General features: G+C 44.8%; 1 long non-coding RNA gene across 1 annotated transcript; it reads left to right on the plus strand.

The window, feature by feature from the left end:
• Positions 1-1,270: 1,270 nt before the first annotated feature.
• Positions 1,271-12,951, plus strand: LOC128144574 (uncharacterized). The gene is made up of 3 exons (XR_008236119.1): positions 1,271-1,567; positions 2,824-2,944; positions 11,584-12,951. It is a non-coding gene; the product is annotated as an uncharacterized LOC128144574 (long non-coding RNA).
• Positions 12,952-25,684: the final 12,733 nt, after the last annotated feature.

Below are 25,684 nucleotides of genomic sequence, written 5' to 3' on the forward strand. Positions count from 1 at the left end.
GGGTACCAGTTTATTGCATGTATACTTGTTTCCTCTGTTCCCAGGAGCATGACTGAGCCTTGGGAACAGTTACTTAGTAGGATTGTTGGGAGGCTTGATGAGCTGCTGAATTCTTCCTTGTCTAGTTTCCCTTGTCCAGGTTGCCTCAAATTATCACTGAACTTCATTATTTTTACACACACACAACTTTTAGATCCATACAGATGACACTTCATGCTGAAAATGCAGTTATACACTTCTCAGGCTTTGCAGCTGGTTTAGCACCAACAAAGGAAATTCATTTGGTAACTGACCTGGGAAAGGAAAGTGCTTGAAAATGCAGTTTCTAATGCTTTCTTGTAGATAGTCCCATCAGACCATACAAAGAACTCTTCCCATCTGTATTATGAAAGAAAAAGGGGGAATATAAAATTTAAAAAGGGTCTTTTAAAATTAAAACCTTCGAGAGCTTGATTAAATGTACTGTGAGAAAAATGTGCAGTTCACTTCAGCTATTGACTTGAGGTTTATACATTATTGCCAAGTCCTGGAATGAATAAAGCTTTAATGTTGAAATCAGGAACAATCGTTTTGTGCATTTTTATGTTGAAGCAATGAGAAAATACATACTTGGATTCCACATATGTACTAAAAAGGAGGGGTTTGGATTGCAAGTAGTGAAACTGACTTGTTTAAAACTTGCAGTCCTCTTACGAGAAATTTTTCAATCAGTCCCTTGAAAATTCAGGAATTTTCAAGGATTGTGTGGGATGAACATGAAGAATGGCATCTTGTTAAATATACATTTTGGTTGAAATCCCGAAACACACAGTTGAGGTGTGGTCATTTCAGCCTCACTCATGCTGGATGCTGCCTTTCTGTTCCGCAGAATACATGCCTAGCCTTGCTACTGGATTCTGCAAGAGGCGTACGATAGACGCCTTAGCAGAGCTTTGGTTCGTCGTAACGGGCCTCTTTCCTCTTATTTGGCAGCACGCCTGCTTGTCCACTCCTTTTTACCTGTTCATTTTTTTCTTGCAAATCCTAAAGTGCTCCTTCTGAGGAGGAAGGCCCCCTGTACTTCCACTGATCACTTGCACATTCTTAGTGGCGTGTTTTCCCCGTGTGACTTCAGGCGTTAATCCCCCGTTGAAAGGGGAAACGGCCCGGTCCAAGGCAGCTCGCAGTTCTGCAAGGGGCTACTCGGAGGCCGCCGGGGCGGCGGCGGGCCCGGCCGCTTGCCTCGCCCGCCCTCTGGCGGCGGCGGCGCGCAGCGGCGCGGAGCGGAGCGCGCAGCGGCAGAGCCCCGGCCGCGGGGCTGGGGGTCCCTCCCTGTGCCCCGTGGTGTGGCGGATCGGACGGCAGCTGCTCGATCGGGGAAGCCTTGCCCACAGAGCTGCGCCGGGGGCAAGCCGCTGCCGCCCAAGTGGCAGCTTTGAGCTATATCCCACGCCTCTTTCCTGTGCCGGCACGGGAAAAAGCCTTCAGCCTGGTGACGCGGAGCCAGGGCGTCTGGTGCGGGTGACACACCGAGGCGGGAGCAGAAGCGGGCACTGACGGCCCACCTTCAGGCAACTAGCTCAAACAGGTAATGTCTGTGCTGTAGGTACCTGCCCTCCTGCCGGAGGTGATGGGAGAGACTTCGTCTGTGTGTGTGTGTGGGAGCAGAGGCAAGAATTGAGAACATACGGAAAGGGGTGCAGAGGGGCAGCACTCAGAAATGCAGGTATTGCTGCTATCATGTAGACAGAGAAGATGTGAAATAGATGGAAACCAGAAATATTTCAAGAAAGAACAGAACTATTGGTAAACATGTCTGCAACTCCAGATAGGGGGAGATATTTTCAAAACAAGGCTGGAAATTAAAAAAGGGGCCATAAGAAGAAAGCTGAGCATTCTAGTTCCAAGATGTGACTTGGGGAACACTACACAATAGCCCCAAACTGAAACAGAAGATGTATTATTGCATGTAATGAGAGGGGCTGGGAAGAAAAACCGACCAAAGACAGAAAACCATATCCAGAGAGCTAGGGCAGACAAAAATCTCCAAGGAGAACATCACAAAGACTGACCTCATGATGGCCTTTGGTAGAACTCAGAGCTGGGAATATCTGGCAAAAATACTTTTTTTTTTTAAAACTCTGAGCCTCTGTATGGAACTATTGTATTGGAAATGTCAGAACACTCTAAAACAAAATTAATTTTAAACATTGCTTAGGATTAACATTTAAAATTATTGCTACTGTGTTTCATTTTTCCAGGTAACTATTTCTTTATTTCAGAATACACAGTTTTTAGTGACTATATTTCATGTAGACTGTAGATAGATATGCACATTCTGGGTATGCACATCGTAGGTCCTTAACCCTGTCCTGTGTCAACATCATTATAAAGACCACACACAGAGATACTACATTCATGACCTAAGCTTGTTCTTTAGCAATGTGCCTATTTGTTTGTCGGTAATAAAACACAATGCCGTTCTTTAAGCACTGAGCTCTATGCATGCACATCACCTATATAGATGCCTTGGACTTTCAACATTATTTTTCCTATTTTAGAGCTATACCACCAACAGGAGAAAATGCACATCAGTGCTCAGCATCTCTAGTGCTAGTTATATTTGTCATTATTTGAGAGTAAAGAATGTGTAGGCATGAATTTCTGGTATATTCCCAGCAGCATTTTCTGTGAGTAAGCACGCTGGAAACGATATAGTTCTCTTTCTGAAGAAAATGTAGTTTCTGTCAGCAAGTATGCCAATAGTTTGCCCTTCCCAGTTCCTTTTTCTGTGACTGTTTGTCTTGGATGTCTTGAAAATTTCCAGTGATTTTAAATCTCTAGCAGAGAGATTTGGGCAAAGCTGGCGGGAAAGAGCTGACCTCAGAGAGGATGTGACAGCAAGCTGAGCAGACAAGGGTGAAGTGAGGAAGGGCTGATCTCTAAGCCATGGGGCCTTGCTTTGGTAAGTCTCTTCCCAAAAGCTGTCTGCCACAGAGGACTTAAATGCTTTGGGCTAATACCCCTTGGCACGTGATGGCAGAAATGTCTCTAGAGCTGGAGGGTTAGTGGGTGGGATTAAGATCTGGCTACGTTAAGACCGTCTAAATCAGTATTGATCTTAATTTTACAAGGGATACAGAAGCATCAAACAGTTCCTGGTGCCTTTAGGAATCAAGAATGATCAGTGCCGGGGAAAATCTACTTTGCTGGTCCCTGTTGTTTGCTACTGTGTACTAAATCTTCAGTTACTTATCTTGAATTTAACCTATTTTAGCTAACTTGGTTACATTTTCTGTTTGGTTTTAAGCATTACAATTCATGCTTTACCTAAGAGGACAGATTATCAGACAGAGAATCTAAACTGCCTGGCTTTCTCTCAGGGGACAAAAGAGATGGACAGCAGAAGGACTGTGCTTGAGCAAGTACATGCTGGGATCGTTCAGGCTGTGTTATGCTAATGTGGCTTTCAGGCAAGATCTGACAATGTAGGCAGGTTTGGGCAGCCTCCTGGATTTTGTAAGTCTCCAGAGTGTGGCTTTACTCCACAGGGCATCCTGAAGTGAAAATGTCATGCAAGAGTCCAAGGTCCTGAAACAGTTCACCAAGACTTTTCCACTCCTAACCCTGCAAACCACTGACACTATTCTCCAGATCTTCCTTGTAGGCTCAAAGGCATTTATGTTTCCTTTATATTTTGCTCATTCTCTGCTCTGTGTAAGAGGCTCTGATGTCAAGCAACAAATAGTTGTCTTCTGACCTGGTGCTGTGGGGTTCTGTGCACCTCTAACTATATGCTGAGCACTTTCAATCTCTATCAGCATCTCTGAGTTCCAGGTTGTCAGAAATGTTGGGGCTCAGACCCCACCCAAGTCCTCACTTGAAGACAACATATGATCCCTCTGTTTCTCTCCCAGCAAAGCAGCATGTGTTTTTGAAGGGCATATGCCAGCAAGAGCTACTGCATTTTTTCCATCGACATGACCAGGGAGACAATCTTCCTTTACCATTTACTTGCCATTAACTCAAATTTCCATTACAATGGGAGAAACTCCCTTCCTGGGAAAAGGTCTTAGCAAGCCTGCAGTCTGTCTGGTAGACCATGGTAGATTTTTCTGCTTCTCCCGGCGGCGCTGTGACTTTCTACGGCCAGTTTTGCCCAGTGTTGCCTAGAATTATGCAAGATAAAGGAGAACTGTGTGATTCCCCAGCTCCAGCTCACACCCTCTCAACATCTGTTTTTCCAGGTGTTTATGGTAAGGCTTTGCTTTGCTACCTGCTGCACAGCATCCTGATTCTGAGCAATGAGCAACACTTGTGTTTTCCTGTTCACAATTTTCTTCCTGGGCTGAATTTTAATCACGCCTCTGTGTGTGTGTGTGTGTGCACGCGCATATTTACGCACGCACGCATGCGTGTGTGTGCCCACGTGTGTGTTTTAAATTAGCCTCACTAGCTTCAAAGCCATATGAAATACTTTTCCATGGATAAAGTGGTTTTGGTCACCATGAACAGGATGAGAGAAAATAGTAAGAATCAGGTAACTGAGCTGGGCACAAAACTGGAGTGAAAAGGTAACTGTAGAGACAGGATTTCCCCTGGTAAAGGGGAAATAAATTAGCATCATGACTCAATAAATCTGGGCAAAGGTTCCAGTCTGTGATCAATTTCTAAGGTCCCTGTCTATATGCCTTTTAATTGGTGGGCTAACATAATGGTGCTGCTGGTTTTCAGCAAGAGTTCACCTCCAAACACAAGAGAAATAGCAGGAACAGGAGTGTCATAAAATACAGATTGATTCATCCTACTGAGGCAACTGGACTTTGAAAAGGACTTTTAATCCCTGTAGGAAAATATGTCTTCTGTAGTGTAGCCCCATTGGATGGAGGAAGTCTGGCAAGGAGGAGTTTGACCATTCATTTCTGTAGTTATGATGGCAAAGTGACCTTGCATCAGGGAATCAAATCTGCTGCATTTGTGCCTTCTGAATGCCTACGGAGAGGTACCCAGCTCTCACAGGCTCCGTCAAAACTCTGAATACAGCTTCTGGCCCCTGAGGAAAGTTCCTGCTTTCAGGTACCGCAGGGATTATAGCTGAGAGGAGCACCGACTGCTATGGAAGGTGTGAGAGGCAGACAGGAGGCATCCTGAGAGCTCACCACGGGGGGGCATAAACCTGTCTGAGCAGAGACTCTCACAGGGAATGGCAGCTTGAGCCAATGTGTCTGAAAGAGAGGATTCGCATGTAAAAGGAGGACATGAAGTAGTCTTATTTTTGCTACCTGGAGGTGAGGTCTGGGGAAAGACCCAACATAGTTGTAAAGGCAGGCTCCCCAAAAGTGGTCAGAATCCAAGTTTCCTACCATCTACTACAGTGTGAGCCTTTGTGTTGTTACACTCCATTGCAGTGGGAACCAAGAGCTTGGCATTTTGGAGGTGAAGGTTAGGCATGCTTGTGGAGATGTCACTTTCTCCCTTAGAGCCTTGGGAAAGAGATGAGATCTGCCAGATCTGTTTTGATCTGTTGGATCCACTGGATAACACTCCTAGTAGCCCTCTGCCAGGAAATCCAGATATGTAATGGCACAGGTTGCACCCAATGCTAGATTCTTCTGTTGGCAGACTGGAGCCAAGATGTCTGGCAAGGCTGGTCAGGAGTGAGTGAGTGAAAGACAGCCTGCCTCCAAACTGCAATCAATGGGGAGACCGTAACAGCTCCGATCCCTCCAGTGATGGCAAGTTGTGCAGAGGAGACACTGGCAGTACCTCACAGATGCAGCAGGGATCACAGCTCAGAGAGTTTTTCTTGGGGTGTTTGATCTCTGATTTTCAGGGACTTGACTAGGTTGTAGCAGTGAAGCTGAGTGGAGTCTTGCATCTGATCTGTTGATGTGCTATATGGTAAACTCGCAAAGTGTTAAAGTGACTCAGGCTCCCTGTGGAAGGGATTTTGTTCAATGCTGCTGTGGTTTAACCCCCAGCCAGCAACTAAGCACCACACAGCTGCTTACTCACTTCCCCCCACCCAGTGGGATGGGAGAGAGAATTGGAAGGAAAAAGGTAAAACTTGTGGGTTGAGATAAGTACAGTTTAATAGAACAGAAAGGAAGAAAATAATAATGATAGTAACCATAATGAAATGACAATACTAATAAAAGCATCAGAATGTACAAACCAAGTGATACACAATGCAATTGCTCACCACTCGCTGACCGATGCCCAGTTAGTTCCCGAGCCGCGATCCTCCCCAGGCCAACTCCCCCCAGTTTATATACTGCACATGACGTGACATTGTATGGAATAGCCCTTTGGCCAGTTTGGGTCAGCTGCCCTGGCTGTGTCCCCTCCCAACTTCTTGTGCCCCTCCAGCCTTCTTGCTGGCTGGGCATGAGAAGCTGAAAAAATCTTTGACTTAGTCTAAACATTACTTGGCAACAATCGAAAACATCAGTGTGTTATCAACATTCTTCTCATACTGAATCTAAGACATAACACTATATCAGCTACTAGAAAGACAATTAACTCTATCCTGGCTGAAACCAGGACAAATGCATAAATAACTAGTTCATTCATCATGCTCTTCCCAGAGAGGAAGGCTTTGTGTCCAGACTGGTCAGTGTTGAGACCATTTTGCTAGCCTGCAATTAGTTCACATTTATAATTCCTGTGGTGCACAAATGTCCATAACATCAAACACTTGCTTGGTGGTTTTTTGCTGGGTACCTGGAGCAGAAAAGCCAGGGTTGCACAAGCATGCACACCAGTGGATACCCAGGAGAAGTACCATCAAGACCCTTCATCATGGCAGTTTCTTGCAACAGTACACCGGATTCCTGAGCTTGCTGTGACTCATTTTGATTACAGAAATAGGAGAACTATGTGCATCAGTGCATGCCATGTTCAAGTGAGCTGCTCCTGCGGAGAGGCTGTCTGTGCCTAGGTGGAGCCCCAGACCATCATAGCTACCTCACGCTTAGTACCTAGGCCGTGCTGATACACTGGTGAGTATTGAAATCAACTGCATCACGATGCAGAAATAAATGGAATGCCCTCAAGCTCTACTCTAACCAAACAAGTGAAACACAGGCAGAACAACAAAATTGTAACAAAACAGCACCCATTCTTACTGTGCAATGTTTTTTGCCGTAGACCTGGCTCAGTGGCACATCTCTTTAACTGTGCAGGAGTGGATGAGATTTAGATGCTAAGAAATAAGGTATCCTTCTTGGTCCTTAGAGCAATAAAATCATACAGCTGTGCTTTGTCACTTGGAGGTGAATGCTCACAAGGTAAGAGCAGGCATTAGACCAGTCAGGAGCAGTAGCAAGTCTTACCATACTCAAAAAAAAAAAAAAAAAAGGCTTGAAAGACTTGATGTTTCCAGTGCTGGGCTGCAGCTGGAGACAGTCACAAGAGGTAATGCCACAGCTTTACTAAACCACATTTTGACAGGTTCACTTCTACTGCCTGTGTCAGTGATCCAAGACCATTGTGTACCCATATGGGAAACTTGCAGTAGAGTGGCAGTGCTGTGTGACTCACTTCTGGTGGGCTTTTGTGTGAGGAAAGGACAGGTCCTATGCAGTCATGGACATTATAGATTCAGATATTGATGGTTCAAAAAAAAGGATTTCCAGGCTTTTCCACCAGTTTGTGTTAAAATCATCAAAAGCTTCGTCCTGTTTTTTTTTTGCAACTCTGCCCATTGTTGAGGTGTAATTGGCATAGATGATGCTGAATTTTTAACTACACTGCACAGTTATTAGGTAACGTCTTTTACTACTTCAGGGAATAATAATGAAATTGTCAGTATCTGCTGCAGTGGCAATGGTGCAACGTCGTCTTGTAAAAACACGCTTGCCGATGTGAGTACCCCAATAGTATTATGCAGAGAGCGAAACCTTGAAAACCTCACTTACTATCCTGATTTTTATTACACAGACTGAGGTAAATCTGGTGAGACCGAAGAGCTTGTATGTGAAGGCCGCTCTGCGGAGCTTCTCCGTGTTGTATCAGTGGCTCAGCAGGTGGCTGCAGGCGTTCGGATAGTTCATGTTTCCTCTGGAAAAATCATGCCGGCCAGCACGGGCAGCCCCACGCCGAGGCAGCGGTGGGAGGCCGGCCTCCCCTCGCCCTGCTCGCTGGAGGGGGGCAGCGCAGCCTCCACGGGGCGGGTAACGGCCGCCTCCCCAGCGGGTAACGGCCACCTCGCCAGGAGGTGAGGTAACGGCCGCCTCGCCAGCGCGTAACGGCCGCCCGGCGGGCCGCAGTGCGCGCAGCCGGCCGGCAGGGGGCAGCAAATCCCTTCGGGAGCGCGGCGGGCCGGCTGCCGCCGGGCGCTCCGGCGGGCGGCGGCGGGGGGCTGCGAGGCGCTCAGCCCGCCCTCCCTCCCTCCGAGCCCTCAGGTTTCAAGCTCCCGCCGTGTGCTCCCCGCTGCCTCCCTGGCTCTCAAATACCTCCGAGCCGCCGCCTCAGCTGCTCACACCGCGCGCGGGTAGGGGAGCAAACCCCTCAGCCAGAAGGCCAGCGCCAGGGATGTCCCGCACCTTCGGGGCACCCCAGGCAGCAGCGTTCCCCTGGGCGGGGGGGGGATGGGGGGGTGGGAAGCGTTGCTGTTTTGTTTGGGAAAGTGTTTGTGCCTGGGCTTTGCTGGACAGGACGTGGCGGGGGGGCTGGGGAAGGTGGAAGGTGAAAGGAGAGATACGCGTGTGGCTGCTCCTCCGTTTCCCGGTGCTACAACCGGCCGGGGTGGGGTGGGGTGGGGGTGAGCCCGCACCGCTCTGCCCCCCTCCCCCCGAAATCCGCTTCCGAATCCCTGTGCCAGGGAGGGGCGTTTTCCCTAGCGCGAGGCCTTCTTCCCTGCCGGTCGGAGCCGGTTTAAAGAGGGAAGCCAGGAGATGGCAGCCTTGTCAGGCGGCGGGGAGCGGCCTCCCCGAGGGAAGGCCTGAGCGGCCGCGGGCTCCGGCCGCTCCCCCCGGCCGCTCTCCCGTTTCGAGAACGGCAACCCCCGCTCCCGGGTCCCCGGGCCTCAGCAAGCCCGTCACCTTCGTGGTCCTACGTGCGTCACAGTCGTTATCAGGCTGCCAACATGCGAGGTTTCGGCTGGCTCCAAAGCACATTAGCTTGCCATTGTAAAGACTTTGTGAGGATTAAAACTCTGACATGAAGAGTATCCTAGTGAAAATTGTTCTTACTGCGGGGCAGTTTTGCGCTACTGCCCCCAGTTTATTAAATGCACAACAATTAGCTGATATCGTGCCCAGTAATTTGACATTTCCGTTTCTCGACAACTTCCTACATCTTTTTAGCAGGTTTTGTTTCGGACAGAGGTTTTCTGTGTATTTATCGTCTCTTCTAAACCAAGTGCCATGTGTAATATTCAGACATATTGTGAATAAGCAGAATTTGTTAGCTTGTTAAAGTGAAATTATTCCTAGTTAGCACAGGATATAATCCTATACTTAGGCTTCTGACTCTCATTTGGCAGCACAACTTTTTATCTTGGACGTACACACTTTCAGTGCTACAAATTAATCTTTGAGGTGAGACACCGTGTTGCCGCTGGCAAAGAAACCTTGCTTTTGTAGTAGTAGTGACTAATTTACACGCCTGCCCCCGCTCTCTTTCTAGCCTTCTATTCATAAGCAATATATCAAGGGTGGACGAATGCCAGCAGAACAGCCTGTCTTCAGGAAAGATACTAGCTTTTTTTTTCACCCTTGCTTGACTCTCTACTTGTGCTGGCACAGAAAGCCTGTCAGTACAACTTCCATCATTACCTTATTTTTCCTTATTTCCTTTCCTCCTACTCCAGGTTCCTTCAATTTCTTCCTGATAAATACCTTGAGGCTGAGGAAGATGCTAACAGGAGTTTGTGTGTGTTTTAATTTAGCAGTCATTCTTTCCAAGACTGGTTTCGAGGAAGCAAAATTCTCTTTGTAACTGTCACCTGAATATTTCACATCTGATACAACTGCCTTGTCCTTTTTGCTCAAGTTTATTACAAGGTGCCCTGTAGCCATTGAAGAACTGGAGCTTCTTGCTGAAATCGTACCCAGCCATCCCTTTGCACAAGGCAAGGGAGAAAGGAGGTCTGCAAGAGTTCACATTAATAATGACTCTAAATGCCCATTTCCCACACATCTTTGTTACCACAAACAACGAAAATAGTCCACTTGCAGAGAATCTGATTCAGCTTTCTTGCATTCCGCAATAACAGATGGATTGCTAGACTGTTTACTGTTGCTTCCCACAAACTTCCTGTTAGTAAACTCCTGTATTATTTATGAAACAGAAAAATTACAAAGAAGTATCTTAGCTGATTACTGCCTGCTGGTGAACCACTGCCAGAGAAACTTTTTATACAAATATGTGTATGGAAGCAAAGATCACTCCTGCTGCTGCAGGTTTTTTTTTTTTTTTTTTTTTTACAACTGTTTGTTTCACAATATACTGTGACCCTGTTGTGCTACCCTCCCAAGCAGGTATTTCCTGCACCCAGACATTTTCAGCTGAATTGAGGTATCTGTGAATGTGTGAAGGAGCCAGGGTGGGGGAAGCATGCATGCATGTTACAGAGATCAGCTATGAATAAGAAATATCTAAAGCCTTTTTGTTTTACAATGACAATGATGAATGAGATGTTACTAATGTGATATTAATCTCTGCTGACCTAGCTTAGGAAGCTGGCTATCTTGGAGCTGTTGGCGGAAAACAGAGAGAGTAGTGCTGTATCGATCACCTTCATGCTACTTCTGACATAAGTAGACAGTAAATGTGAAGAAACTTTCTTTTCCTCTCAGTTTGGCTGTTAAACTCCACAAAACACACGAGCTGAGAAGAGCACTTTGTTTGCGCTGCATGCCGTAGGTTAGACTGATTTCTGACTCTCAGTGGTGTGAGAGGAGGCCAGCCTAAAATCTGTTTATACAATTATATCAACAGAGCTAGTGAATTTTAAAAAGTCTGTAGTAAAAAAGAGCAAAATGTAACATAGAAATATGAATCTTGTATATTACCAAAAGTACTTTTAGTGATTTTAGAAATAACACTTGACCTAGCATAGTAATTCTGTTTTTTAAATAGTTGCTATTATATTTCACTGAGTTTCTATTCTATTTATGTATTCTGTATGAATGAATTGGCTGCTCCACCTGATATTTATGACTGTAGACATGCATTATGTATACATGCAGAAACAGAATGAAGATTTTCCTGATCTGAGACACAGATAAGTCTTCTTCGAGATTTTTTTATTTGATTCCCTAAACTGAAATCAAAACTCAAAACAGCACTGCAGATTGAGCACTTTCTAATGTTAGCCCTGCTACCACAGATCATTCATTGCATAAAGTTTAACAAAAAAAGCTGCTGTGCATTGTACGCAACTGCAGGATGCTGATTAAATCACCATACACCTTTATAAGATCTGTATTTGCAAAGAACTGATATCAGATGGAACAGGGCATTTGCTGATCCTGGGGCAGACCTCATTTCTGAGTGTTTGTGCGAGACAGCATCATGTAACCAATCATTCATTTCAAGTAATAGTAAGAATATGTCTTCGCTGATCGAATTCTCTCTTTTCTCTGCCTCCTTTAACAGCCTCACTCAGAGCTCCTATTGACAGAAAAAGAATTCAATATTATTAAGGGCAGATGATCAACGGCAGTATCTCCTGATGCTTCAATCCACCAACAAGAATCTTGTGACAGATGTTTCTGCGCGTTATGCAAATAGGAACTTCATGGATCAGTTTTCCTTTCCTCCATGGAATATATGCAGCTGGAAAATAGAAACCCAGCTCCACGGCATGTAGCGAAAAAAACAAAAATCATGCCACTGACCAAGCAGGCAGCTGAGAGAAAGCAAGCCGTATATGTGAAATTGAAATAATTATACTGCTGGTTCTTAGGATCACTTCTGGCTGCCTTAATAAAGCAGTGTATGCAATGATATAGGTTTTGTGGGTTTTCTCTGCAATGACACTGTCGCTCACAAGTCATTTCTGAAAGGGGAAAAAAAAAAAAATCTTCCCCAGGTTGTGTATAATGTTTCTTCACAAATCCTTTTGTTTTACCATTTCTGATACGCTGTTTTCATTCTCCCAGTAGTTGTGGATAGCTGTGTTAGATATAATACGTAAGTGTATTAAAAATAGTGAAGTTGAGTTTGCACATGAAGAAAAGATTTCAGCTTCTTATATGTAATAAATAGGTTATAGACATTTATATAAACTATATGGCTTTAGTTATATTCTTTATAATAACACAGAAAGCTGGATGTGTGAAAATGATTGACTTTGTGAAAAGACTATGGAAAATTTCCTTCCTATTTATTAAAAGAAAAAAAACAACTCTCAAACTTAGTGAATTAGTGGAGGTTTAAAGGAAATACGGTTTTACAAATTATTGTATAATATATAAAAGAACATTTGTATTTAGTAATTTGTATAATATCATGCAACAAGGACGGGTTGTGGAATCTCACTGATTATTACTCTAGAAAATCACGAAAGGCGGTCATCCTAAATGCAATTATTTAAAAAATGCTATTCTTATTACTATTATTAAATAAAATTAATACTGTTATTTGAGACTGATTTGGCCTTCTAATTTTTTATAGTTCTTTTAAGGTTTCTGTGCAAGTATTTTTTATCATCAGACGTCAGAACAAGTCTTATGAATTGTTAGTCAACATGTCTGTACCTTATTTTCTCAACGAGGTTTTTGTTAATCTTGTTCATTTTAGGTGTTTTAAAATCTATTGTGGGCCACAATTTTTTTTTTTTTTTAATATTTTAATTTAGAATTTAATTCAAAGCCTGTATCTGGTACTGTGTAAACATTCAGTCGGGAACTATAATAAATTTTCTTTATATATACATGAAGCCTGGTTTTGTATCATGGTATTGTGTAGAATCTTGTCTCCATTTCATGACTAGTCAAATGCTGGGAAGAGATCTTCATTCAATTCAGATGTACTACATAATTTTGATCAAAAGTCCCTTTCTGTACTTCTTTTTTCTAGTTAAATTTATAATAAACATTCCTGATTTTACGTAGATTTATTTTAATTGAGTTCCTTAAAAAGAAAAAACAACACCCAAAGATGTAGTGCTAATACTAGGAAAAGAGGAAAGAAAGGGACTACATGTGTAAATGACTATCATGCTATACTGAATCTGATTCAGATGAACAGCAAATAATTGGCAATATGTTTGTACATATTATATCATGTCTGCTTTTGCAAGTAGCTGTGCAGCTAGTGATGGTCTGCAGGTAAGGTACAGTTCCAGCTAAGACCTGTGTCTGAAGAGTCAAATACAATTCTAGAATCAAGTATTAATAGAATAAACTTAATTTTAGTTTTTTTATAAGTGCAGCTGCATTTTCTATTTAATTATAGGTTCCCACAGTAGTAATTTTTCCATGACCTGCTCAATCTCAAAAGTCAGAAAATTGCTTCTTTTTTAAAGCTGACAATAGCACGGTATGTTTCCAAAGGAAAAAGACAAATTACAGAAAATCATTACTTTAAGCATATTTAAATAGCCAGGAAGAAATCCTAATTGAAAAGTTTGCTAAAATGTGAAAAAGTTAGCAGTGCCTTTTTAAAAAAAAAAAAAAGAAAAAAGAAAAAAATTATTCTCATGTTGTTTGTAGCTTTACAAGCTGCTTATGATACGATGCCTTTCCTTTCTCTGCTTATCCTCTACCCCCCTCTTTGATAAGTTTAGGCAAAACATTTTTAGGAAGCAAAGATTTTAACTGCAGAGTAATGAATTTGTAGGTGCTTTTAATAATCTAAATCAATTATTCATGAAGCTGATACAAAGGTAAAAGGAATCTTTTTATTTCTTTCCATGGGCTTCAGAGCAGTCTGTGAGCCTTTATTTTCCAGCAGTAGCTAGTTTCCCTAGTATTTGAATAGAATTTTGTAACCATATAATTATCGTAATATATGTACAGGTGATATAGTAGCATATTTGTGTTAAACTTTAACAGGATTCAAGTCAATAATTGACCTCGAAATGAGCAACGTCAGAGTAATCCTTAAATGAGTATGTGTTCAATGAAGTCGCTTGGCTCGTGGGGTGGAGCGTGAGTACCGCAGGGCTGGGGCTGCCGGGCAGAGCTGGTGGAGGCAGGCAGTGGGGCTCTCCTCCCGCATCCCAAACTGCCGCGCTTGGGGGTCACGGGGGGGATTTACGAACGCTGTTTGCAGAGGAGTTAAGCAGCGCTGTGAGGAACCCAGAGCCGCTCTTTGCAGGTGGGATGCCCCAGGATGGGGCCGCAGGGCGATTGCAGCTGTTGGCGGCCAGCCCCCCCGTTTCGGCCCTGCCGCTGCCCAGCAAAGGGGCCGCTTGGGCAAAGCCACCCGCCACGCAGCGTGGGGTGCACCCTGCGGCGGGCTGGGTGAGGAGCACCGCCACGGCTCCTCGGCTCTCCGTGCCCCTCACTGTCCTGGCCAGCTGCCCATGTAGTTGCCAGTTACTAGTCATTAACTGTATTACTGCCAATTAGGGTATTTCTAACCACAGTTGTTCAGAAAGGAAAAAAAAAAAAAAGACGTATCATAAAATAGACTTGACAATCATGAAGTGCACCCCATTCCCTCCGGGCGCCTCCTCCCCAATAAACCTATGCTCTTCCCCTGATCCCCTTGGTCTTTCTCCCACTGTTTCCCACCTCTGAGCTTTCCCCCAGCACAGCAGGGCCCAGGCCCTTTGCCAGACAGCCCCCCACAGCTGTGGCAGGGTTTTTGGTAGCTCATCTCCAGGGTTTTGCCAGTGCAGTGGAAAGCAGCCCCCAGGCAGAAGAGGCAGAGCAGCCCCAGGTCCACAGAGGATTTTTGAGGGGCTGGTGAGTGCAGTCACCATGGGAGGAGGTGGGCTGGCCAGCAGGAACCACTGCTGGCATCTCTTCATGGAAGAGAGAAGAAGAAGAAAGCCTTCACCGGGGTCCGTTTTGCTGCCACAAAATATCTGAAAAAAGACTTGTTTGCCGAAGTAGGTAGCCATGGTAATGTGTCTTCAGCAGTTTCCCCAAGGGAGCATACAGAAGAAGGAGTTGCTCTCCTTTATCTGCTGAAGCACTCAAGCTCTTCCCCATCCCCATGTTCTCCATTTTCCATCTCTAAATGACTGCAGCTCTTACAATTAGGCCCAGATCATGGTCCTGTGAGAGAAAGCAGTGATTAGCTTGATCCTTGTTACAAAGACGACAACCATTAGAGGAGGAATTTGCTGTATTTTTGTCTTATTTTCCATGAACCAGCAGGTCAGGTTTACTCAGGTGGCTCTCACTATAAGATACACAGAATGAGTTCAGGAGAGTATTGTTGTCTCTGCACAAACGCTGGGGCAGCTCCATGGTGATAAGAACAGTTGTAACTCTGTCAAAGCCCATTTGAGCTTATACTCCATGATGTAATGATCTGACCCAAGCCATTTCTGCATGAGGTCCTCCAGATATATTTGTTAGTTTAAAAAAAAAAAATTAAGAGTTTAAATTTAAGCTAATGCTTCAGGTTTTGACTCTGGTTAATCATCCAGTACATTAGACACAAAATACTGTTTTCAGTCCTTTGGTTGATCTAGACCTTAGATCTGAAGCAGTGCAAAAGGACAATGAAAGAGCTGGTTCCCGCTGTAAGAGGCAACCCGAAGCAAGCATGAAGGGCAGGACTGCATTCTCCATTTGTAGTTGTGCTGGCCTGGGTGTCCCGCAGCTGTTCAGAGCAGGGATCCCTCGATCGGTCTGTTCTCCACCCCAGCGCTGCTTCTCTTCTGGTTTGCACGTCAGAGGAGCTGTGTGCAAAAACAATTGGCATCCAAGGATTGTTTTAGTCAGCAGTGTTTTTCATTTAAAATCAAATGAAAAATGAGGTAAAGTTTGTCATACTTGCCTGATATTTTTGCTTTCTGCCACTTTGTTTCTTTCTTCACTGGTGTGAAAAAATGGGAGTTTACATGTGAGGGGCAGGGTTGGATCTTTCTTGCATTTGTTTTTGTTGGTCTAATTTTTCAGTTATCTATCAGACTATGCTGTTGTGTTTTCTGACCCACCTGGTCCCAGACCATGCTGATCGACAGAGTCTCGTTTTCATGACAGCTGGCTGATCACCAGTACAGCCGAGTTGGGGGACTCAATGGAAGGACCTTGACCCCACAGACAGCATCTCTCGGGGAATTCTCTTTGCTGGGTGCTTTCAGGCTGAGGCCTCCCCCAAAGACGAAGGTGATTTCTATTTGCCAAAGTCGGGAGACAACAGGAGGAAGAATAAAGACGAAAATCTAAGCAGTCAGCTGAACTTGTTCAGACTGATACCAGCCTGTGTTATTCAGACGGCAGCTAACCCAAGGTTTCCCTAACCTTGGCAGAAGTGCGGGAAATAGTTGCAGGAGGATGAAGTGTTCTTGAACTGTTTCTCCAATGCATCAAGCACAAGCAGGCTTTTCTTCAGTATTAAGCACGTGCCCTTCTTTTCTTCCCCTTTAAAGAAACTTTTTATTGTAGACTATAAAAGGGGAAAAAAAAAATCAATCTCTCTCTGCTTGTGGACCCCTGTGCTGCCTCTACACTATCCAAGGACAAAGATGCAAATCAGGACCTCCCCAGTATAATAGCATTTATAAGGCAAATTTCTTGCTAAAGTCTTACAGTAAAAGCAAAAGGTTAAAAGAAATAGCTGTGCTCAAGTGTCATTTTAAACAAAAAGGAAAAAAAAAATCAACCACATTCTTAAAAACATCAGCCAGAGCTTCCCTGGAAGCATCAAAAACAGCATTCCAGATAAAAGCAGCATGATGTGAAAAGACCTGATCAGCAACAGATTGATGTCTGGGCTTGGGGACTAATGTAAGAACTTAAAGACTTGGCTAGAGAATATATCTTGAGAAGCATAAACATATAAGAGGATGCCAAACCATGAAAGGCTTCCTTTGCACTGAGAATTCAGAAATCGGCATGTTGACAAGCAGGGAAGCCAATGCTGCAAGCAAAGCACATAGGGTGATGAATAAACTCAGCCTTTGGGAGCCTAGGATGAGATCTAGAAAGGGGCTAACCTATTTAGCCACAATTTTAAGTCTCTACGCCCAATATTTAGGTGCTGTCAAGCCTCAGACCTCCCCAGTCAGCTGCCAATGCTGACGTCCCACGGCCTGGGGCAGCCAGGTTTGATTCCGAAAGTGTGTGCTCGTGTTCGGTTTTAAAAGGGGATGGAGAGACTTGCAAGAGACTGACTTTATAGCAGGCTGGTTGAGCCATTTGTTGAGGTGATGGGAGAGTCAGGTTTAATTTCCTGCTCAAATATGCTGCATTTTCTGGCCATTGGCTTAGCAGTAGGCTCCTGGAGTGCTTCCCCAGAGGCCATGTATACCTCCTCCTGTGTACTGGGTGAGAGCTTGGAGCCTGTGTGGGGTCTGAGCTGTTCTTTGGCTGGCACAGCACGTTGGAGGCAGATGTACACCTCTGTAACTGCGATCTCCACGGCAGCCTCCATGGAGCTGCTGCAGCAGGAACACTAGCTTTAAACACTTGAGCAACGGGCAAAGCAAGGGAACAGATATGGCTCGTGCAATACTTAAATGTGAGACATGGTCACCTTATATTAACTGAGGGAGTCTCTCTGGAATGCTAGCAATGAAGCACTATTCTTCTCTTGTGAGAAAAAAATACAGTTTTCCTCTAGCTGTACTTAAAATTGGATAGTTCAGTAACTAGCCTAGAAATAACACATTTACATATGAAGTAAGATAGCTATGAAAAAGCAGTTATTAGGGAGTTAAATAGGTCCTAGCTAATGTGCAGTCTGATTTTTGATGGATAAGCTCCGTTTGAAAGCTATACTTTAAGGAAAATAGACATATCTGCAAAAATATGGGATGTGCATGTTGTAGTCAAATGGAGAGGAAAAACTCTTTACCTGAAAGAGCAACTCAAGGGGGCAATCCATAGGTGAAAACGCCAATGGCTTCACCTTTTGCATTTAGCAAAACCCTACCATGCGACCGCCCAAGCTAAACCCTGCCTTTCTCTGGTTTGGAAGAGATCTTGGAAGTCCTTTAAACTTGTTGACTTGCTCCATTTTTGCCAGGACTTCCTGCATAAGCATGCTGATCCAAACGCAATCATCCCTTGAGACGTACTCATGCTATTGTCAGATATCTCCTGGAGGCTGAACACCTACCCTGGGAGGATGCGAGTAAGTACTGCAGACACCTCTTCTTTCAGCAAAGCAATTAACGACTATGCAGCTGATGGCTCTAATTCTTGTTCGGTTGGCAGGGATGGTATCGCTAAACTTGAGCTCACTTGTCACAATGGCAATAGAGTTGGAATTTAATTATCTGCTGGAGAGAAGCCCTGACAGCTGTGGCGTAGGTTTTTCAATGTGGATGTTGCCTGGATCACAAGAAAAATATCAAGGGCTGGTGAGAACAGCCATGTTCTAAAAGCATCTCTGCCTGGGTTAGACCACTGCCTACCAAAGAGGTATGTGCGATTATCTTGAAGCTGTTTATTGGCTGTCATGTCAGATTGTGGTTAAAGTTTATCTTTACTGAAAGTTGTCCTCAGGAATCCTTTTACTTCATCAAAAGTAACTTTTCTTTTCCAGGGCTTAGGTTGGAAGTGCAGTGTTTGCTTACCACGTTACCCCCGGGTTTGCCTCTGGCTTGTTCTTCCTGGAGGAAAGGCGATGGGTCTGCTGCTGGTTCCTAAAACAGTGCCAGTCTGTGATGGCCTTCTGGTAGCGAAACCATTTTACTGGCAGCAGCATGAGGTAAGACCTCATAATTTTCTTACAGTAATTGTTATCGTTGACAAACTAAGCAAATGTTAGCTGAAAAAAAGGGCAACTTTTTTCTTTTAGGGTTTTTGTTTGTTTGTTTGGGGTTTTTTTTGTTGTTGTTGTTGGTTTTTTTTTTAATGTAGCATACCCTTAACTTGTTGTGATGCTCACTCCTAGGCATCAGAACCAGGGCACTGGGTTTTTTTTATTTGTACAAATTTTTTTCTTGTTGGCAAATAAGTACTCATACCAGTAGCCCTCTGAAGTCACTGACATGCTCTGAGATGCTGAAGGCACTTTTATAATGATTTCTATTGTACACTTGCACAAGTAAAGGACCCATGCTGTGAATCGGAAGTTGTGCCATTTGGTATTTGGTTGCCCCACTGCCAATCTTGGAGGAGCACCTTTCCGCCCAGATGCACACACACCTTTGGGAGCCCTAAAGGCAGACCAAGATTTGCCTCCTGACTTGCGTCTCTGAATTCGTTTACCTTCCAGCATCCAGAAATGTTATCCCTCAAAGATTGGAAAATGAGCCCCTTTTCCGTGGGGAATTTGTGGGTGCCAAGCTACACCCATGGACCTACTTTCCTTCTCACACCCCAGAGGCTACCATGGATGCCCCAGAGGCTACCATGGAAATGGCCTCAAGTTGAGGCAAGGGAGATTTAGGTTAGATATTAGGAAAAATTTTTTTACTGAGAGGGTTGTCAAACATTGGAATGGGCTGCCCAGGGAGGTGGTTTAGTCACCATCCCTGGAGGTATTCAAAAAGCGAGTGGACAGGGTACTCCAGGGCATGGTTTAGGGGGCATGGTTAATGGTTGGACTCGATGATCTTGAAGGTCTTTTCCAACCGAAATGATTCTACGATTCTATGATTCTATGATGCCTCCTGGGACCTCCTGGCCATGTCCCCCTGGCTGCAGGTGAGCTCACCCTCCATCCCAGGGCACGTGGCTGCAGTCCTTGCCTTCCTCTCCTGGGACCTAAGCAGAAAGCGCATTTTCAGTGGTGGAGGGAAGGCGCTTTGTAACCTCCGTTTAAAGAAGGGCGAGGCCGCCTTTGGCTCCAAAAAGGTTTTTCTGCTACAGACTTTTCTGTTTGGAGCCTTCCTCTATATTTAAGAATAGGAGAACTGGAGAGTTGCTTGTGCACTCTTTAGGCCACCACCAGATTAAACCGTGTTTGATGCAAGCCGGTGTTTCTCGCGGCTGTCACCCTGGAGCTTCCTGGGCTAAATTCGGAGGTTAGACCACACAGCTGTACTGCCTGGGTGCCAGGCAGGGCAGGGATATTCCCTGCCTGTGCCCTGCCCAGGCACGAGGTAAGCTGGTAAGGCGCCTTTGTAAAGCTCTGTGCTGCTAGCATGAGCTAAAAGGGAGGACCTGGCTGGGAGAGAGCTTTGGGAAGGACTTTCTTCTCCAAAAAGCATGTGTGTTGTAATCTGTTTATATTACGCACTGGCAGGTCTTGCTGACTGCTATTAGGATTAGAAAAAATTTGGAAATTCTGGAGTTAAAACTCTGTAAGTTGCATGAAGACAATACTTAATAAACACGAATATATTGTAGGACGTTTTTTTCCATCCTCTTTATATGACTTTTAGACTTACAAGCTTTTATCTTATTTTATGAGGCCATGTGATATAAATTAAATGTAACACAAGATGCTGTTAAAAAGATTTTATGACATCAAGAACTGGTTCTATATTAGGACCAGATCCTACATAGACTTATGGATGTGAGTAATTTTGCTCCCATAGATAAGCTATTGAATCAACCACGGCTAAACATTTGAATGTTCAGAATCAGGCCCCCATTTTGGATGCACTTCTCATTGTTAAATCAATGTGAAAGTGAAATCTGTCTCCTCTCAAAAGGAAATTGCCAAGACTTTCTACGCTGAGATTTGGGATCTGTAGAAAATGAAGCCTTTTTATTTTTTCTTCCCTCCAATAATCTGTTCAGTGAACAAGCTGTGAAAAATAGTTCTATATTTTTTCCATGTGAAGCAGCAGACGGTAAATTTCCATTTAAAAGAATGATCAGAGTAGCTGCTGGCACTGAACTCTGTTGTCTTAGTCAAATCTACTTACAAAGAGTTTACAGCAATACAATAGTTTATTATTTCACTCAACCAGAAATCAGATGAAAAAGGCAAAGGGGAAGCCTGAAGTAGGTTCATGGTCAGAATTCTTTTCTTTCTTAATATCTTGGTTTCTTAAATGCAGGAGTTGAGATCAGTAGTTTTATGTGTAAGGAGAATATTTCTTTTCACCTCTACTTTTGTATGCTGTGAAATAATCAGACTTCACGCTTCTATAGTGCCTTTCTTCTGGGGATCTGAAAGCACTTTACAAACATTAATTAAAGTCTCACAACACCCATGTGGAGGTAAAGAAGCATTGTTTGTGTACCTAATGCAAAATGCTTAACCTGATTCTTTAAGTACTATACAAGGACTATAGTTAAATAATGGAATAGCCAAAGCAAATTTATCTAACTGAATTGCTAGGAGCATGTAAATGTGTATGTGTGTATATATATATATATATGTGCATATGTATGCGTGTGTCTGCAGATATGTATGTTGCTATATGCCTTAGACTACATTTCAGCTGCTCTGCATGTCCTGCCCATTGTTGTTTCAGGTGATACAATGAGTGCTGCTGCTTCCCTCTGCACGATGGCTCAGGTCTGTCTACAAATGTATTTCTTCTAGGAAACCTGGGGAAAGCTCCCATTGCCATTGATTAGCCTAGCATTACTTTTAAAAATTTAAAAAGGAGAAATATTCTTTTTCTTGATCACCAAATTTGTGAAGGAAAATAATAGGTGGGTGGTGGGGACCCAGAAGGGGTCTTTGCCCCCTAAGCTGGGGCACCCAGACCCCCTCCAGTGGAGGTGCCGGCACCTCCCCTCTTCATCTCCCTCTTGCTGTCCCCAAGCCCAGTGGCCTTGCCCTTGCTCCTGCTACCTCCACAGTCCCCCTAGCCCCAGGGGTTTTGGGGTCGGGCCCTGCGGCGCTGCAGGGGGGGCAAAGCTGCAGAGCAGGCTTGGCTCCTGCTTGCCCCACCAGCTCCCCTCCGCGCCGAGAGGAAAAGGCAGCAGAGGGGCATTCCCCTACAGCAGTTTAGCACTGGGCTTGGCTTGGCTACCCAAGACGTTAACAATGTCTGCATTAAAATACATTAAATTATTTTACAGACTTTATAGAAAGAGCTTTACCCTCAAGAGAGGGGCTTTTAGCATAATTTCTGCAGAGGCGTATTCTCCTGTACTGTGCTGGACAGGAGTCCGCCACACGCCCCAGGCAGGTAGAGTTGTGCTGAGTATTCCCATTTCTCCCCCTTCGCTGCTTTGTTTTCCTGCTGCTGCAGCGCTTCACCCCACAGCTGAAGGCCAGAGCTGCCCCAGTCACGTGTGTCTGACAGGGAAGGCTGAATTCATTGGGGCAGTCTAGTTGCGCTGTCAGAAAAGAAAATGAAGTGAGGGAACTAAGCAACATAGAGGAAACCCAAGCTGAAGGACTGAGCAACTCTTATTTCTATTTTCAGCTCAGTGGTGCAGTGTACCAGCCTTTCTCCCACTTGTGCAGCCTGGGAAAACACACTGCTGAACTGTTCTCTCTTCCTTAGACAAGTCAGATAAAAAAAGTATTTTTCTAGAGGTTACAGGATGCCGTTATTTTCTTTGTTTGGGTCAACGCTGTGGGGAAATAGGTCCACACAACCACTGTGAGTTTGAAAGGTGGTCAGCTGGCCACTAATAGCAAAACGGGCCCCGATGCTGCTAGCTTTCCTCCGCCCTAGTCCCATGCTGTATTACAATTTAAAAATGCTTTTGGGTCACCAGCATTAGATCCATTTCTTAATCTTCATCATGTCTTCTTTCTGCTAACTTTGCTTTCTTTGTTTGTCTGTCATAGGCTGTAAGATCTTCAGTGCAAAGAGAGCATCTTTTATCTCTGTAAAGTGTCGTGCAAACTTAGGGTGGTACGTAAATATTTAATAATAATATTAGTGATGGAGATTAGAGTCCTGGAGGAACGTGCCTCTTTCCTTGCAGTTGCAGAACATATAATGGGGATTTTTGTACTGTTTCATTTCCCTAGTGAGGGTTTCTCTGCTCACCCATTTTCTAGTTGTCCCTGTCATCATCTTGGTAAGGCTGTTCAGACACACTAATCTTGACCGGGAATGGCTTAATTAGAACTGGGCAAATAACTGCTTTTTCACCTGAGACTTTGAAAGAAACTCCCCCAAAATACAGGTTTCCTTTTTTTCTTGAAAGCAAAACAGAAACCTGGGAAAAGGGCATACCTTCTGATATCTGTCTTATGGTTTTAATCACCTTTATTCTGAAAAGGAAATTAAATGTGACTACAAGTGATCTCCAAATCACATTTCAGAACAGGAAATAGAAACTTTTAATTTACAACACATCAGAAAAAAACACGCTGGCTTTTCTGAAATGCTCGGTTTTGGACAAGACCCATTGCCTCATTCAATTCCTACCCTTGGCTAGTTGTAGCATCTTGAAAGCAGCCCAAGAAGACGGTGCAGTGCCTGTGTGGTAGGTTGACCCTGGCTGGACGCCAGGTGCCCACCAAAGCCGTTCTATCACTCCCCCTCCTCAGCTGGACAGGGGAGAGAAAATATAACAAAGAGCTTGTGGGTCGAGATAAGGACAGGACAGATCACTCACCAATTACCGTCATGGGCAAAACAGACTCAGCTTGGGGAAAATGAACTCAATTTACTACAGATCAACCAGAGTAGGGTAATGAGAAAAAAACCCAAATCTCAGAACACCTTCCCTCCACCCCTCCCTTCTTCCCGGGCACAACTTCACTCCCGGATTCTCTACCAACCCCCCTGGCGGCACAGGGGGACAGGGATGGGGTTTACGGTCAGTTCATCACACGTTATTTTCTGCCGCTTCATCCTCCTCAGGGGGAGGACTCATCACACTCTTCCCCTGCTCCAGCGCGGGGTCCCTCCCATGGGAGACAGTCCTCCACGAACTTCTCCAACGTGGGTCCTTCCCACTCTTCACACCCAGCAGTTCTTCACGAACTGCTCCAGCATGGATCCCCCACGGGGTCACAAGTCCTGCCAGAAAACCTGCTCCGTGGGCTCCTCTCTCCATGGATCCGCAGGTCCTGCCAGGAGCCTGCTCCAGCGTGGGGTTCCCATGGGGTCACAGCCTCCTTCGGGAACCCACCTGCCCCGGCGTGGGGTCCTCCACGGGCTGCAGGTGGATATCTGCTCCACCGTGGACCTCCATGGACTGCAGGGGGACAGCCTGCCTCACCATGGTCTTCACCACGGGCTGCAGGGGAATCTCTGCTCCTGCACCTGGAGTATCTCATCGCCCTCCTTCACTGACCTTGGTGTCTGCAGGGTTGTTTCTCTTACATGTTCTCACTCCTCTGTTCGGCTGCCGTTTCTGTCTGTCCCAGCAACTTTTTTCCTTCTTGAAAACGTTATCACAGAGGCGTTACCACTATCGCTGATTTGCTCGGCCTTGGCCAGTGGCGGGTCTGTCTTAGAGCCAGCTAGTATTGGCTCTGTCGGACACAGGGGAAGCTTCCAGCAGCTTCTTACAGAAGCCACCCCTGTAACCCCCCCGCTACCAAAACCTTGCCACACAAAGCCAATACAGCCTGACAAGAGGCAGTGGCGTTGTCCCACCGGCCCTTTGGTGCCAGGAGCTGTGCCGCAGTGCCCTGCAGGCAGCTGGGGAGGGCTCCTCCAGCGGGATGAGGGGGACCTCTGCGGGGCATTGCTCCCTGCCGCCGGCTGAGACGGGGCACACAGTGTGCCTTAGCCGCCTCTGGGTAACCCGCTACACTGGTAGGGTACTTACTTACACCACATATCATTCACAAAAATGTTTTCCTTTAGCTTGGGATAAGCTTCATCTCTCAAGGGTCCTTCAGGAGTGAAAGATGGGGAGAAATCCACTTTTTTTTTTTCCATTTCAACAATAATCTTCTCATGACCATGCAGAGGAAAAATGTCAACAGCAGCCGTGCGGCCAGGCCACGTCTCGGGGGGTAACTGTCCAGAGGTGCCCAAAAAGGCGACATCTGTGACCTCTCGTGCTGCTGAAGCCGGCAGGAGAGAGGGGTGCTTGGGGAATCTGTGCTCCCTGCCAGCGGTGGAGGGGCTTCAGAGCATTCAAGCCTGGGGCAGCATTGCAGGAGACAGGCTGTGAGGAGCTCAGAGCTGTCCCCAGCACTCTGCTCATTGATCCTTCTTAATTCTTCCTTTTCAGTAGCCTAAATAATTAAAAAAATGGTTTGGCTGTATAACTAGATTCATTTTATAGGAGGGGGTTTGTGCTGTACCTTACTTAAATCTTAAATTTTCTAATGATTGTAGCCAATAGCGATTAATTTAAAATAATTAAGACAAATATACACATCAAATTGCCAAGCACAACATTTTTCTCATTCATTTATGACTTAATAGACTTCAGTGTATATGTTCCATCTTTACTAATTGCACAGTTGATAATTCTTTATGACTTCGAGGAGTTCAACATTTTCTATCTTTACTTTACTGGCTGCATCCTCTTAGTATAATCATAGTCTTAATTTTGTTTAACTTATGCTAAAGCAAAATATGAATCTAAACCACAGGAGGCAAATAAAACACGTCATTGTACAGTTCGCTACATTTTATAAAACCATTTTACAACATGAACCATCCACCCATTCTGTTCAATGGAGTAAATGGGATCTAACCATGCTTTAAGGACTGCGCTCATCTTTAAACTGATTAGTTTCTATCCTTATTACAAAACGCAGGCATCTATACCAGGTCTAACATCTAATTTTATATACAATTAGATGGGCAAGCCCTGCTGCCTCCAGCATAATCATTTCATCGTCG

Source organism: Harpia harpyja, chromosome 7 (genome assembly GCF_026419915.1).
Source record: "Harpia harpyja isolate bHarHar1 chromosome 7, bHarHar1 primary haplotype, whole genome shotgun sequence".
NCBI lineage: Eukaryota > Metazoa > Chordata > Aves > Accipitriformes > Accipitridae > Harpia > Harpia harpyja.